The sequence below is a fragment of the Rhinichthys klamathensis genome, unplaced genomic scaffold (assembly GCF_029890125.1).
Source record: "Rhinichthys klamathensis goyatoka isolate OS25496 unplaced genomic scaffold, OSU_Roscu_1.1 h1tg000228l_1, whole genome shotgun sequence".
NCBI lineage: Eukaryota > Metazoa > Chordata > Actinopteri > Cypriniformes > Leuciscidae > Rhinichthys > Rhinichthys klamathensis.
This window is the reverse complement of record NW_026606752.1, coordinates 706,390-720,962: the sequence shown is the minus strand read 5'-3', so window position 1 is coordinate 720,962 and position 14,573 is coordinate 706,390. Positions and strand designations below refer to the sequence as shown.

The 14,573-nt window shown below is 38.6% G+C and overlaps 1 protein-coding gene across 1 annotated transcript in view; it reads left to right on the top strand.

Moving 5' to 3' along the window:
• The window catches only part of cib2 (calcium and integrin binding family member 2), a 32,040-nt gene that overhangs the window by 4,871 nt on the left and 12,596 nt on the right, over window positions 1-14,573 (top strand). The gene's annotated exons all lie outside the window — the stretch shown is intronic.

Here is a 14,573-nt window from a genome sequence, read left to right as displayed (position 1 = left end):
TGATATTCATCCATGCTCATTCATACAGACCAGTCTGCATTTAACAATCCGCTGGCTTCATTAGTATTCCATTCACAGGCTGTGCGCCGTTTGTTTGACTGAAATTCATACGGTTGCTCAGATGAGACCTGAGATCTAATAAAGAGAACCTGACCATTATAAAGGCTCTTTTTATGGGAATTACCCGTTATGTGAGCTGCCATTTATGCAAATTTAAGACCCACTGAGCCCTGAACTTTAATCTAAAGCTCTGTTCCAAAATCGAGTGAGCTCACTTCCTTTCTGCTGTCTACATAAGCAGCTTCCTTGGACAGAACCTCATAAATGACTGATTTGATAAGCTCTAATCTAAATTACATAAGCAGCAACACAAATATTGTGTAAGACTTGGGTAGATCTCAATTTTGTCATTTGGGATGCTCTAAATAGGCAATTCTGTGTGTCATTCTACATAAATGAATGTAAAACGCACAAGAGATTTGAAAAGCTAACTACGTGTTGCCAACAAATATTGGGTAAAATAGTCAAATTTTAATCCGACAGTTAATTTTTTTACAAAATAATTTTTTTAACGCTATTTTTCAGTGTAGCGCTAGTCACATGAAGTGCACGAAAGATTCGTCCCATGATTGATTTCAACTATTTGACATTAGCATGTAGCTAAGCTAACAATGTGATACTCGAACAAGCATCAAAATAGAATTATTGGGTAAAGTAGTAGATTCTTTAACTTTTTTGACGCTGTATTTTCAGTATTAAATTTTATTTAATTTTCTCTCGACTCGGTAGCAATTTTGCGCGTCGCTAAAATTCACATGAAGCGCACAAGAGATTATTTCAACTGAATTTGTCATTAGCAAGTCCATAAGCTAACAGTACCATCAAGTATTGGGTAAATAATCAATTTTTAACCAGATTGAACTTTTTTGTCACTATACTTTTAGTCAACATGTCCTTTTAGTGAGGGCCAGAAAATCTAGCCACGCCACTGCGGACAAGATTTGTCTCACGATTTATTTAAACTGTTTGACATTAGCATGTAGCTAAGCTAACAATGTAATACTCTAACAAGCATAAAAAAATACATAGTACAATATTATTGGGTAAAATAGCAAATTTTTAGTTAGAACCTAGGCATTTGGACATAGTCAGCAACTCTAAGCTAACGCTGACCTATACGTTAAAATAGTACATTTTTAAGGAGATTGTACTTTTTAGTGCTACTTTTCAGGTTTGAATAAAATATCTATCGTATAGCTAGCTATATTTTTTGTCAATGTGTCTTAAGTCAGATGGCCAAGAAAACCTAGCCATGCCACTCTGGACAACATACAGTACATCTCACGATTTATTTCAGCAGTTTGACATTAGCATGTAGCTAAGCTAACAATATTCAATTCAAATTTATTTGTATAGCGCTTTTCACAATACATATTGTTTCAAAGCAGCTTTACAGAAAGTGCATTTCAGAAATGTACATAGAAGAATATAGTTAGTCAATCATCATGTATTAATTTAGGGCATAACATATCGCCGGCGTTGAGTCGTCTCTTCACAGGCGTCGAGTCGTCTCATCGCAGGTGTTGGGGCATCTGAAGTCTCCGTGAGAGGCTGGATACAAACTGGAGCTGACGAACGCTATTTACCTCGGGACTAGCGTCCCGAGATAACAGCAGAAAAGCAGATGGGAAATAATAAGCGTAGCTGCTGTTCATAATATTAATGCATTTGATCTGATTCAACAGTAGTACAAAAGGTAAGCATTATGTGAATGCTTGGCTGAAGAGATGCGTCTTTAATCTAGTTTTGAACTGGGAGAGCGAGTCTGAGCAACGAACAGTATCAGGAAGGCTATTCCAGAGTTTAGGAGCTAAATGTGAGAACGCCCTCCCTCCTTTAGTCGACTTAGATATCCTAGGAATGACCAGAAGCCTCGAATTTAGTGATCTTAAAGAACGCGGTGGATTGTAGGGCGATAGAAGGTCCATTAAATACACAGGAGCTAAGCCATTTAGGGCTTTATAGGTCAGTAGTAGTACTTTGTAATTGATACGGAACTTAATAGGTAACCAGTGCAGAGATGATAAAATCGGTGTTATATGGTCATATTTTCTTGATCTAGTAAGAACTCTAGCAGCTGCATTTTGGACTAACTGTAGCTTGTTTATTGAGAATGCAGGACAACCAGCTAATAAAGCATTACAGTAATCTAGTCTCGAGGTCATGAATGCATGAACTAACTTTTATATGATACTCTGTAGTGCATTTTTTAATTAGATTGAACTTGTTATCACATTTTCAGTACTTGAGTAAAATGTTGGTATGTAGCCAACTTTTTTCCTCAAAGGAATCGTTTTTGGAAAGCATTCTTTGAATTAGAAGCCAATGTTCTTAAGCGAGAAACATTTGTCCTGGTAAACAGAGAGTGAGATTACATCCCATTCAATTGAGATTTATAGTCTCGCTCTGTCTGCAAGAATGTGATTTCTTTCTTGCTTTTTTTGTGGCTCTATCAGAATCTCTCCCTGACTGGGCATGCAGCAAGCAGCAAAGCGTGTAATTGTCTTTAGCCACAAATATGACATTGCCCCGGTTGTAAGCCATTGGTATATACATATATAACGCTGTACTTTTGGCCCAATGCAGCAGTGTTCAGTGTAGCTGTACTAATCGGCTTTCAATCAGAAAGGTCTGTTGGTTTTAATCAGCATGAGCTCCAAGCCAAAACTAGAGTTCATCACTCAATTTCTCTGTCAGCCTCAATTAGACCATGTGGCTGCCCTCCAAAATGAGAATTTTCTCTACATAGCTGGTAAGTTCTGTTAGTTTTATAAATAAAAAAAAGTGTAAAATATATAAACAATGACAACAGGATAATTGAGTGATTGAACCATAGATTAAAATGCTTCATTGCACAGCTGCAGTGAAGCTGTAAATGTAGTAGATCAATCAAATATGATATATTAATAGTATAATATATAACTAGTAATATGACATTTTTCAACTTTTAATATTAAATAGTCTAATGATGTTGTTTATAAGGCAGGTTTTATGCCACAATGACTGCTGTATCTTGCATCTAATGAAATTATTGGTAATAAGTTGAGGCAACAGTAGCTTGATCTGAATTACTATAGTTCACACAGAACACATTTTTGCCTTTCGCTGTGCTTCTTTCCCGTTGTTTTTCCATGTATACATGCGATAGACAGACGGGTTTTGACCACTTGCATCTCGCACATGGTACAGTGTTCTTAAAATGTGGTGGTCAAGTTAAAAGAAATTGAACTTGCATCTTGCGCCATTCAACAAACAAAACCGTTCTGACTGTGTGAATGGCCTCAGGAGGTTGAAATTAGTTTTAATGTAGAAAATCCATTTTAGTCGGGACTTTAATTTTGGTCCGTGTACGTTACATTCATTCGTTTTTCGCTTTAATATTGAAAGTAGAAAAATTAGAAAACGCCGCATTTATTCATTTTTCATTTTTTCGAAAAAGCGAGAATTCGGCTTGGTTTGAGGTTTTTAGGTTCAGGAGTAGAAAATGGATAAACGGCTTGAATATTCGATTTCCACATGTGGGCGGGCATGAAACACCCTTTTCTGCTGATTGGTCAACCAAAGATCAACCCGTGCCGCTTTCAGTTCTTCCACAGTTCCGTGCAACAGAATAACAGTCCTCTGCTGCTATAGGATTCTTAAAGTGTTTTCAAAATAATTTTTTTAAGCCCAAAATTGGGATTTTCCAGAGCAATCTCACTTTTTTTTTTTTTGGCACACCACAGCGATTTCTTTTTGCTCTAGTAGTTCTGTAAACACAAATAGGCTCAGTCACAGTTATTGACTCAGCCGTATTTTACAGCTCAGCTTAAGCAGACCAGCCATTAGTTACAGCTACCAAGAATCCCTTTACAATGTAGCTTTTATCTTGCATCTCAGTGCTGCTTCAGTGCATTATAACCAGGGTGATCTCATTCATTTTTATAGCTGCATTTTCATAAAGTTTACACATACATTACATGTGCATTTTTGTATGTTTGTATAGACAAGAATAACAACATATTAACAGGATCTACAATGTAAGCATACACTTTTATTTATTGGCAAGACAAGTAGTTTGTTTAGGCATGGGTTGTATGGAATTACAAACCTGCACACATATTTTCAAAAGCACATAACTATAGAATCAATTCTGAATGTGCATGTGAACGCCGTCAGCGTTAATCACAGGTTCGCGTTTAAAGTCTGATCATTTCGACGGAGGTGAATCAATCAAAATTAACTTTAGCTGGAAATAACATTATTCAAGAACCACTATAAAGGCAAAACAATCTCTGTTACCTTAAATTATATGTTTATCTCTGTAAAGCTGCTTTGAAACAATCCATTGTTAAAAGCGCTATATAAATAAAGATGACTTGACTTGACTTGACTTTATAGATGTACAAATCTTTGCGAGTCTACTGATGGCTGATTGTAACGGAAATTGATTAAATGTTTGCAACAATACCACTGCATGTGATCGAGATACAATCCCATCGCGGGACTCTCATTTATCAGTTAATGGTGGAGAAACGTTCAAGAAACTTTTTGGATTTAATCCTTTACAATGTCAAATTAGGTAAATGTGTAAACTGTGTTAAATAAATATGAGTTAAACATTTAATTACATGTAACATAAATATAAAAATATCAATTAAATATTCTTTGAACGGCAGAGTTGTTTTTTATACATTTGTATGAGATAATAAATCTAAAATCATACGATAACGTCCCACTTTGTATATTTCTTTCTATTTCAATCATGGTTAAGTTTAGGTTTTGGGTCATACATTTTTCTACGACCTAACTATATGAATTAATACAATTGGCCAAACAAACTACTTATGAAGCCATATGGAAAGTTCAAATGTGAAAGGGTTTATGTTGAGATATTGTGTATACTTAAATATTGTATGCTACAATGTCTATCCAATTGTAGGAAAATGTTCCATGTACTAGAACATGTATGAATACCCAAACCCACACCTAAATTGAATGAAAAAGTATGAATGAGATTGTACAAATCCATACGAAATCTCAAAAATCACCAGTAAAATAGCTCTGAATTGTCATGAAAGTGTGTTGAAATGCCCATAAACACTAACAAGATTTGCATTGCAGTGTCATAACTGTTTCTTATTGTTTTGAGAACGACAAACATTTTGTAATTAAAATTGTAACAAACGTTGTGTTCGTAAGATGCTTCTAGAATGGTTTTCCAATGGTTGAAACTGAGACTTTTTGGGTAAACGCTGTTACCTGTGTTTCTCTCACGGCGTAGGATCGCTTTTCAACCCTTACGAAAGACCTGGAACCCAATCTCTTGATTAGGCACAGACTTGCAAAGTGTCACATCAGGTCTGGTTCATTCCTTTGTATATTCCTATTCGAGATAACATAAAGAAATAAAGCCTTATGTTGTTATTCGACCTGGCTGTCCATTCCCTCTGTGCATTAGGTATAAATAAAACAAATTGCATGCTTTCTGGTCTAATAGGATTGACATATTGCTCTCGGGTTTCAGGATATGCTGTTAATCGCTGTCGTTTGAAGATCAAGTGTCTACTTTAAGAAATTAAAAGCAGATACAGGAGAAAGAGGCACAGTGTCAGTTTACAGTCAAACGACCCAATTACGGTAATACAGGAGCCCAACAAACAGACTCTGATTGGCTGAGCTGTAGCTAGTGTACTTCCCCAAGTCTGACTCATGGCCAGAACATTTCCATGTCAGTTTTTGTGTAGGAAATGCAGTAGGTACCTGTCTACTTTCCTTTGTTGTTCTCTCAGTGACTCAGCTTTTCGATTTTATGGAGCTGGTATGAAAGAATCAGTGTTTTTATGTAAATTACTTGCCATGATATATTGATTATGGGAAATATGATTGATCTTTAATCATCAGCAACTCAATGCCACTTGTCCCAGCCACAATGTACTAGTAGTTTGTCTAGATGTTCAAAGCTTTCATTACCCAATGCATTCGACCTTCTATTCCAATATCGCCATCTTTCACCAAACAATCAGGTTACACAAAATACATCGCTCTAACTTCAACTGAGAGTGTATCATGTTCAATCCGATGGCTTTTTCTGGGCATTATGTGTGATTGATAGGTTGGTTGATGTTTGCTCTGGTGTGTAAAGCTTGAATGGATAATATGATATGATTCAGGATGCTGCGCTGCATCATGTACAGATGATTTACTGCTGTTTTCTTGGCCATGTCCGTCCGAGTCCCTGGTTGGGGACGTAGTGACAGTTAAATTAGATTTTATTACGATTCTGTTAGACATTTATGTGGATGTTCTTCTATAATGCAGTCTTTAAAAATGTGCACATTGCTCTGATTGGTCAGAGGGCATAGTCTTTTGTGACTGCTCTACTCTGCTCTGATTGGTCATATGGCCCACTCTGGTGTGATTTGTCTACTCTGCTCTGATTGGTCAGATGGCCCAGTCTGTTGTGATTGGTCTACTCTGCTCTGATTGGTCAAATGGCCCACTCTGGTGTGATTGGTCTACTCTGCTCTAATTGGTCATATCATATGGCCCAGTCTGGTGTGATTGGTCTACTCTGCTCTGATTGGTCAGAGGGCCCAGTCTGGTGTGATTGGTCTACTCTGCTCTGATTGGTCTAGTCAGATGGCCCAGTCTGTTGTGATTGGTCTACTCTGCTCTGCTTGGTCATATGGCCCAGTCAAGTCAAGTCAAGTCACATTTATTTATATAGCGCTTTTCACAATACAGATTGCATCAAAGCAGCTTCACAGTGATAACATGAAAGTAGTACAACACAGTTCAATAATATTGTTGAATATTAAATATCCCCAACTAAGCAAGCCAAAAGCAAGGCGACAGTGGCAAGGAACCAAAACTCCATCAGATTGGATGGAGAAAAAAACCTTGGGAGAACCCAGGCTAGTCAGGGGCCAGTTCTCCTCTGGCTAACAATCATAGGGTTTTAAAGAAGCTTTACAGTAAGTGCATATCAGAGTACCTGGAAAAAATACATTTAGTTAATCATGTAATATTTAGGGGATAACATATCGCCGGCGTTGAGTCGTCTCTTCGCAGGCGTTGAGTCGTCTCTTCACAGGCGTTGGTCTTCTCATCACAGGCGTTGAGGCATCCGAAATCCCCGTGAGAGGCAGGATACCAAACTGGAGCCTACGAACGCCATTTTTCTCGGGACAAGCGTCCCGAGATAACAGCAGAAAGGCAGATGGGAAATAGTTAGCATAGCTGATGTTCATAATGATTTCCATTACACGGGAGTAGGTGTTAGAAAACCATAATCTCACAACTCTCCGCAACCCAAACTCTCCGCAACCCAACCGCAACCGTACGGACCGACCCGTTTGTCTATAAGGCTGTCGAGCCCCACTGGTGCGTTAAGCAGTTTCAGTGGCAAACGGTTCCGTATGGCATAGCAGAGGACTAAAAGGTAAGCATTATGTGAATGCTTGACTAAAGAGACACGTCTTTAGTCTAGTTTTAAACTGTGTCAGCGAGTCAGAGCATCGGACCGTATCGGGAAGGCTATTCCAGAGTTTTGGAGCTAAATGCGAGAATGCCCTCCCTCCTTTCGTGGACTTCGATATCCTAGGAATGACCAGAAGCCTTGAATTTAGTGATCTTAGAGAACGCGGTGGATTGTAGGGCGAAAGAAGGTCCGTTAAGTACATAGGAGCTAAACCATTAAGGGCTTTATAGGTCAGTAGTAGTACTTTGTAATTGATACGGAACTTAATAGGTAACCAGTGCAGAGATGATAAAATCGGTGTTATATGATCATATTTTCTTGATCTAGTAAGAACTCTAGCGGCTGCATTTTGCACTAACTGTAGCTTGTTTATTGAGGATGCAGGACAACCAGCTAATAAAGCATTACAGTAATCTAGTCTCGAGGTCATGAATGCATGAACTAACTTTTCTGCATCAGAAACAGATAGCATGTTACGTAATTTAGCAATGTTTCTAAGGTGGAAAAAGGCTGTTCTTGTAACAGATGAAATATGATTTTCGAAAGACAAGTTGCGGTCTAGTATAACACCCAGGTCTTTTACTGTAGTGGAAAAAGTAACAGGGCATCCTTCTATATTAAAGTCGTATTGTAAGAGGTTTTGTGTGTAGTTTTTTGGACCAATAAGTAATACCTCCGTTTTATCTGAATTTAATAGCAGGAAATTACGCGTCATCCAGCATTTTATATCTTTGAGACATTCTGTCAATTTAGATGAGGTAATGTTTTCATCTGGTCGTGATGAAATATATAATTGAGTGTCGTCTGCATAACAGTGGAAATTAATTCCATGTTTTCTTATAATATTACCAAGTGGCAGCATATATATTGAGAATAGCAGAGGGCCTAGCACCGATCCTTGCGGTACTCCGTAGTCTACTGACGTTAACTTTGATTTTCCCCCGTGTAAAGAGACAAAATGATAACGGTCAGATAAGTACGATCTAAACCAGCTTAATGCCTGTCCCTGAACACCAGTGTAGTTTTGTAGTCGATCCAAGAGTATTTTATGATCTATAGTGTCGAACGCGGCGCTAAGATCAAGTAGGACTAGTATTGAGATACAGCCTTGGTCAGAAGCTAAGAGTAGATCATTTGTAATTTTAACTAGCGCAGTTTCTGTACTATGATGCGGTCTGAATCCTGACTGGAATTTTTCATAGATATCATTTTCTTGCAAAAAAGAGCACAGTTGAGCAGATACAACTTTTTCTAGTATTTTGGACATAAATGGAAGATTTGAAATGGGTCTGTAATTTGCTAGGTTATTTGGATCTAGTTGCGGTTTCTTAATGAGAGGTTTTATTACTGCCAACTTGAATATTCTTGGAACATGACCTAAGAATAAAGACGAGTTAATAATATTAAGAAGAGGCTCTTCCACTACAGGTAACACTTCTTTCAGTAGTTTAGTGGGTATTGGATCTAATGAGCATGTTGTTGGTTTAGATGCAATAATAAGTTTATTTAGCGCTTCCTGTCCTATCGTTGCAAAGCGGTGTAGTTGTTCTTGAGGGACGATAATTGAGGCTGAATCATAAGAGACCATAGAGGATTGTACATTTATAATTGTGTTTCGAATGCTTTCTATTTTCTCATTGAAATAATTCATAAAATCATTACTACTAAACTGTAACGGTATATTTTGCTCTGGTGATGTCTGTTTATTTGTTAGTCTAGCCACGGTGTTAAATAAGAACCTTGGATTATTTTGGTTATTTTCTATTAGTTTGCGGAGGTGCTCAGCCCTGGCTGTTTTTAGAGCCTTTTTATAACGTGACATACTGTCTTTCCACGCGATTCTAAAGACCTCTAAATTAGTTTGTTTCCATTTACGCTCTAGGTTACGAGTTTCTCTCTTGATATCATGCGTAACACTGTTGTACCATGGTGCTTTAGTTTTCTCTTTAACCTTTTTTAATCTAATTGGTGCAACAATATCTAATGTACTAGTGAAAATGGTGCTCAAACTGCTAGTCATTTCCTCTAGTTCATCTGTTTGTTTGGGTTCACTGAGCAGCTGAGATAGATCAGGTAAGCTATTTGAGAATCTATCTATAGTGGTTGGAAGGATTGTTCTGCCTGGTCTATAACGTGGCGCAACATGACATATTTCAGCAGTACGTATTATGCACGTTACCATGTAATGATCAGTGACATCATCACTTTGCGGTATAATATCTATATCAGTTGGATTGGTTCCATATGATATAATTAAATCTAGTGTATGATTTAGACGATGAGTGGGACCACGGACGTTTTGCTTGACCCCAAAGGAGTTTAATAAATCTGTAAACGCAGCCCCTAACGCATCATTTTTGTTGTCTACGTGTATGTTAAAATCTCCAACAATTATTGCTTTATCGACATTGACCAATAGATCCGAGAGAAAGTCTGCAAACTCTTTTAGAAATTCAGCATATGGCCCTGGAGGTCTATATACAGTAGCCAAGGCTAGAGATAATATGGATTTCTTTCTTACATCTAAGAGCGTAACATTTAGCATAAGTACTTCAAACGAATTAAATCTGTGACCTGTTTTCTGAGAAATATTAAGAATATCTTTATAGATTGTTGCAACACCGCCGCCACGACCAGTCAGACGGGGCTCATGCTTATAACAGTATCTTGGCGGAGTAGACTCATTTAGACCGAAATACTCATTTGGTTTAAGCCAGGTTTCAGTAAGGCAAAGTATATCGAAATTATTATCTGTGACCATTTCATTTACAATAACCGCTTTAGGTGTGAGCGATCTAATGTTTAGAAGACCTAGCTTTAGAAATTCTTTTTGTTCACTGATATTTAGATTTTCTGGTTTAATTACAATAAGATTTTTGCTAGATCCTGCACTAGATTTATTGTTTGGCTTCACTAAACGAGGAATAGACACAGTTTCTATATAATGTTCTTCACTACGTATATCAATTAAGTTTGGACAGCAAAGACTGTGATTTGGATTTTGACTTATTAGTCATCTGGTGCGTAACGTCTTGGAGATATTATCCGACAGAACAGCCGCTCCGGCTCTGCTGGGGTGCAGGCCATCAGCACGGTACAGCCTGGGTCGCTCCCAAAACAGATTCCAATTATTTACAAAGAGCAGTTTCTGTTCATTACACAGTGACATTAACCATTCATTTAGTGCAAATAGTCTACTGAACCTTTCTTGTCCTAGTCGGTACGTGGGAAGCGGTCCAGACACGATGATCGTTGCCTCAGGCGCTGTGTTGCGTACCGCCTCGATCAGGCTCATGTAGTCCTTCTTCAGAACCTCCGTCTGCCGCAGCCTGACGTCGCTCCCAGTCTGTTGTGATTGGTCTACTCTGCTCTGATTGGTCAGATGGCCCAGTCTGTTGTGATTGGTCTACTCTGCTCTGATTGGTCATATGGCCCCAGTCTGTTGTGATTGGTCTACTCTGCTCTGATTGGTCATATGGCCCAGTCTGGGTTGATTGGTCTTCTCTGCTCTGATTGGTCATATGGCCCAGTCTGTTGTGATTGGTCTACTCTGCTCTGATTGGTCAGATGGCCCAGTCTGGTGTGATTGGTCTACTCTGCTCTGATTGGTCATATGGCCCAGTCTGTTGTGATTGGTCTACTCTGCTCTGATTGGTCAGATGGCCGAGTCTGTTGTAACTGGTCTACCACCTGCAGTGTGTGTCAGAAATGACATTTCCTTTACCCTTTCTGAATTTCAGCTCCGGATCTTCCTCAGCACTTGATACACAGTGATACAAACAGTAACAATGGCATCGGTTTTAACGTATTAAATCTAGCCCGAGTCCTCATCCTTTTGAAGTGAATGCCAAGTGGATTAGCTTTCGCAGTGCAGAAAACAGTGTCTTCTCAACATGTTGACAACATGCACCAAACTCTTCCAGTCTCAGCTATAGCTACAGTGTTTGAGGGTCAAAGTAGACATTGTTCACAGGCAGCCATAGGCGGGCATTATGCAAATTGTTACAGACCTACGTTGTTGCGAGGAGGAAGTATAAGACTGGGATTACTGACAACTCATTTCAGGAAGTTCCGAACCGGTTCTTTCTAATGGGAGACTCCATTTATCTGCACTTTGATCTTTAATACTTTGCAGACTATTTACATTTATAATCAGCTATATTACACACTGCATGAAAGGTAATATCTGAAAAAGCATAAAGCGCCTTAGATCTTCTCAACTGTATTCAACATTGAAAATCATACAATGTTGTCATAATCTTGACACAGTCTGTTTTTATGGATTGATTGATTTAATTATGTCTAATATTTCTAATTACTAATATTATTTATTATTTAATTATTTACCAAAATGTTGCGTGTAACATTGCTCTGCGTGGCATCTTAATTTAAAATAAAGTATGTATTAGTATCTAATTGTTTATATAATGCTTACTGCTAAAAAATAATACAATCATGGTTTTAAATTGTATTTAGACATACTTTTAGAAAACAAGGTTACAAAACTTGCAAAAACAGCTCATGTTTAATTTGACCTCTTTAGACTGATGATCAGATCAACATTTTCTGAATGTTAAACCCATCATTTGTCGGATCATTAGCATAAGAAATGTGAAAAAAGTCTCAATTTAAGAGTTTCAGACCCTATGGTACCCTATTAATAGAAATTTATTTATATTATATCATCCAGAATTCCTTCTCCAAAGGCATTTTGCTGAGATCACATGAGCAGCTGGTGAAGATCTTCATGTTGATCTGTACTGGTTGGGATTAATTGTGTTTTTGTGGCTGTTATACCATCTAATGAGAGAGACAGTAATGAAAGGCCCCAGTTATCATAATGAAACCCATCCTACAGTCCCCTGGTGACTCATGATGGCTCATGGACTTTCCTGTGACCGTGAATAAGCCTCACCATGGTGTGTAGGTTCCCTTAGCAAAGAAACATATTCCTGTCATAACAACATATCAAGTGTCCTTATCACTATCACACATAGTTGAGTTGTTCACAAGTTGTTGCCTTTCTAAACTGCAATCAGAGAAACCACAATGAAATTTCTCGATAAAAGATGTGGTGTATCTGTAAAGACTTCTCATGTATGCGTTTCATGTGGTGGGTTAAAAAAAACTATGCGTTTATTAAATGGGCTAAAGTGTAACATAGAGGCTGCCTCCATGAAAGGGGTTAATGAGATGTTTAATGCATTACTCTCTAATGGCCATTATAGGCTCAGCTTATTCTTCAGCAATGAACCATTACTGGCTTTTATCTCATGTCCCCAGAGTGCTTTGTAACACTCTGCTTTCATTACCCATTCGCTGGGTGCTGTAATGCACCAGGGGGCTTTGAATAAACGGCAACATATTCCACATAAAAAATTAGCTTGATGTTGTTTAATACCTGGAGCTCTGGATAATAATACCATGCTAGAGCTACTGCTGCTAAAGTCAAATAAAATATTGATGCGGTCTGATCTTTGTCTCTCTGACAATGCATACCTTATGGACCAGATTTTTGGTGTTAATTTGTGTAGTGCTTACTTGTGCAACAGCTAGGGTGTTGTGAGTGGTTGCTAGGGCATTGCCATGCAGTTAACAATGTGATCTGAGTACTTTAGAGTGTTGCTATGCAGTTGCCAAGGTGTTCTGAGTGTGTTAAAATGTTGTTATGCATTTGCCAAGATGTTCTGAGTGTGTTAGTGTTGCTATGCGGTTGCCAAGGTGTTCTGAGTGTGTTAAAATGTTGTTATGCATTTCCCAAGATGTTATGAGTGTGTTACTGTTGCTATGTGGTTGCCAAGGTGTTCTGAGTATGTTAGTGTTGCTATGCAGTTGCCAAGGTGTTCTGAGTGTCAGAGTGTTGCCATGCCGTTGTTAGGGTTTTCTGATCGTGTTAGAGTGTTGCAATACAGTTGCCAATGTTTTCTGAGTGTTAGAGTGTTGCTATGCTGTTACTAATGTGTTATGAGTGTGTTAGAGTGTTGCCATGGGGTTACCAAGGTGTTCTGAGTGCTTTAGAGCATTGCTATGCATTTGCCAAGATGTTCTGAGTGTGTTGGAGTGTTGCTATGCATTTGCCACAATGTTCTGAGTGTGTTAGTGTTGCTATGCTGTTACTAAGGTGTTCTGAGTGTGTTAGTGTTGATATACAGTTGCCAATGTGTTCTGAGTGTATTTTGCCAAGATGTTCTGAGTGTGTTAGAGTGTTGCTATGCTGTTACTAAGGTGTTCTGATTGTGTTAGTGTTGCTCTGCAGTTGTCAAGGTGTTCAGAGCATTGCTATGCATTTGCCAAGATGTTCCGGGTGTCTTCCGAGTGTGTTAGTGTTGCTATGCGGTTGCCAAGGTGTTCTGTGTTAGAGAGTTGCAATGGGGTTGCAAAGGTATTCTTAGTGTGTTATTGTGTTGCTACACTGTTGCCAAGGTGTTCTGGGTGTGTTAGAGTGTTGCTATGGGGTTGTCAAGGTGTTCTGAGTGTGTTCGAGAGTTGCCATGCAGTTGCTGTGGGGTTGTCAATGCTATGTGGTTGCCAAGATGTTCTGAGTGTGTTAGAGTGTTGCTATGGGGTTGTCAAGGTGTTCTGAGTGTGTTCGAGAGTTGCCATGCAGTTGCTGTGGGGTTGTCAATGCTATGTGGTTGCCAAGATGTTCTGAGTGTGTTAGAGTGTTGCTATGGGGTTGCCAAGGTGTTCTGAGTGTGTTCGAGAGTTGCCATGCAGTTGCCACGGTGTTCTGAGTGTGTTTCGTGTTTTCAAAACATCTTGCAAACCTACCCTAATTTGCATAAGGACTCTTACTTCCGACAGCTCTTTGAGGAATGCTATTTTTCATTTCTCAAGCTGTGATCCGGTGTTTCATAAGTAGTTCCAGTTCTTACATAAGATGTGTCAGCCCATCTTGATTTATGTGGATGGACTGTGCCTCTGCAATGACACTGAGATTGGTTTTGATAACAGGGCCAGTGGAGCACGAGAAACAAAATGGACAATCACTGGCAAACCTAATAGTCTTGTACTTTATCACCTTCATAAAACACTCAGTTTCTCCTGTTCT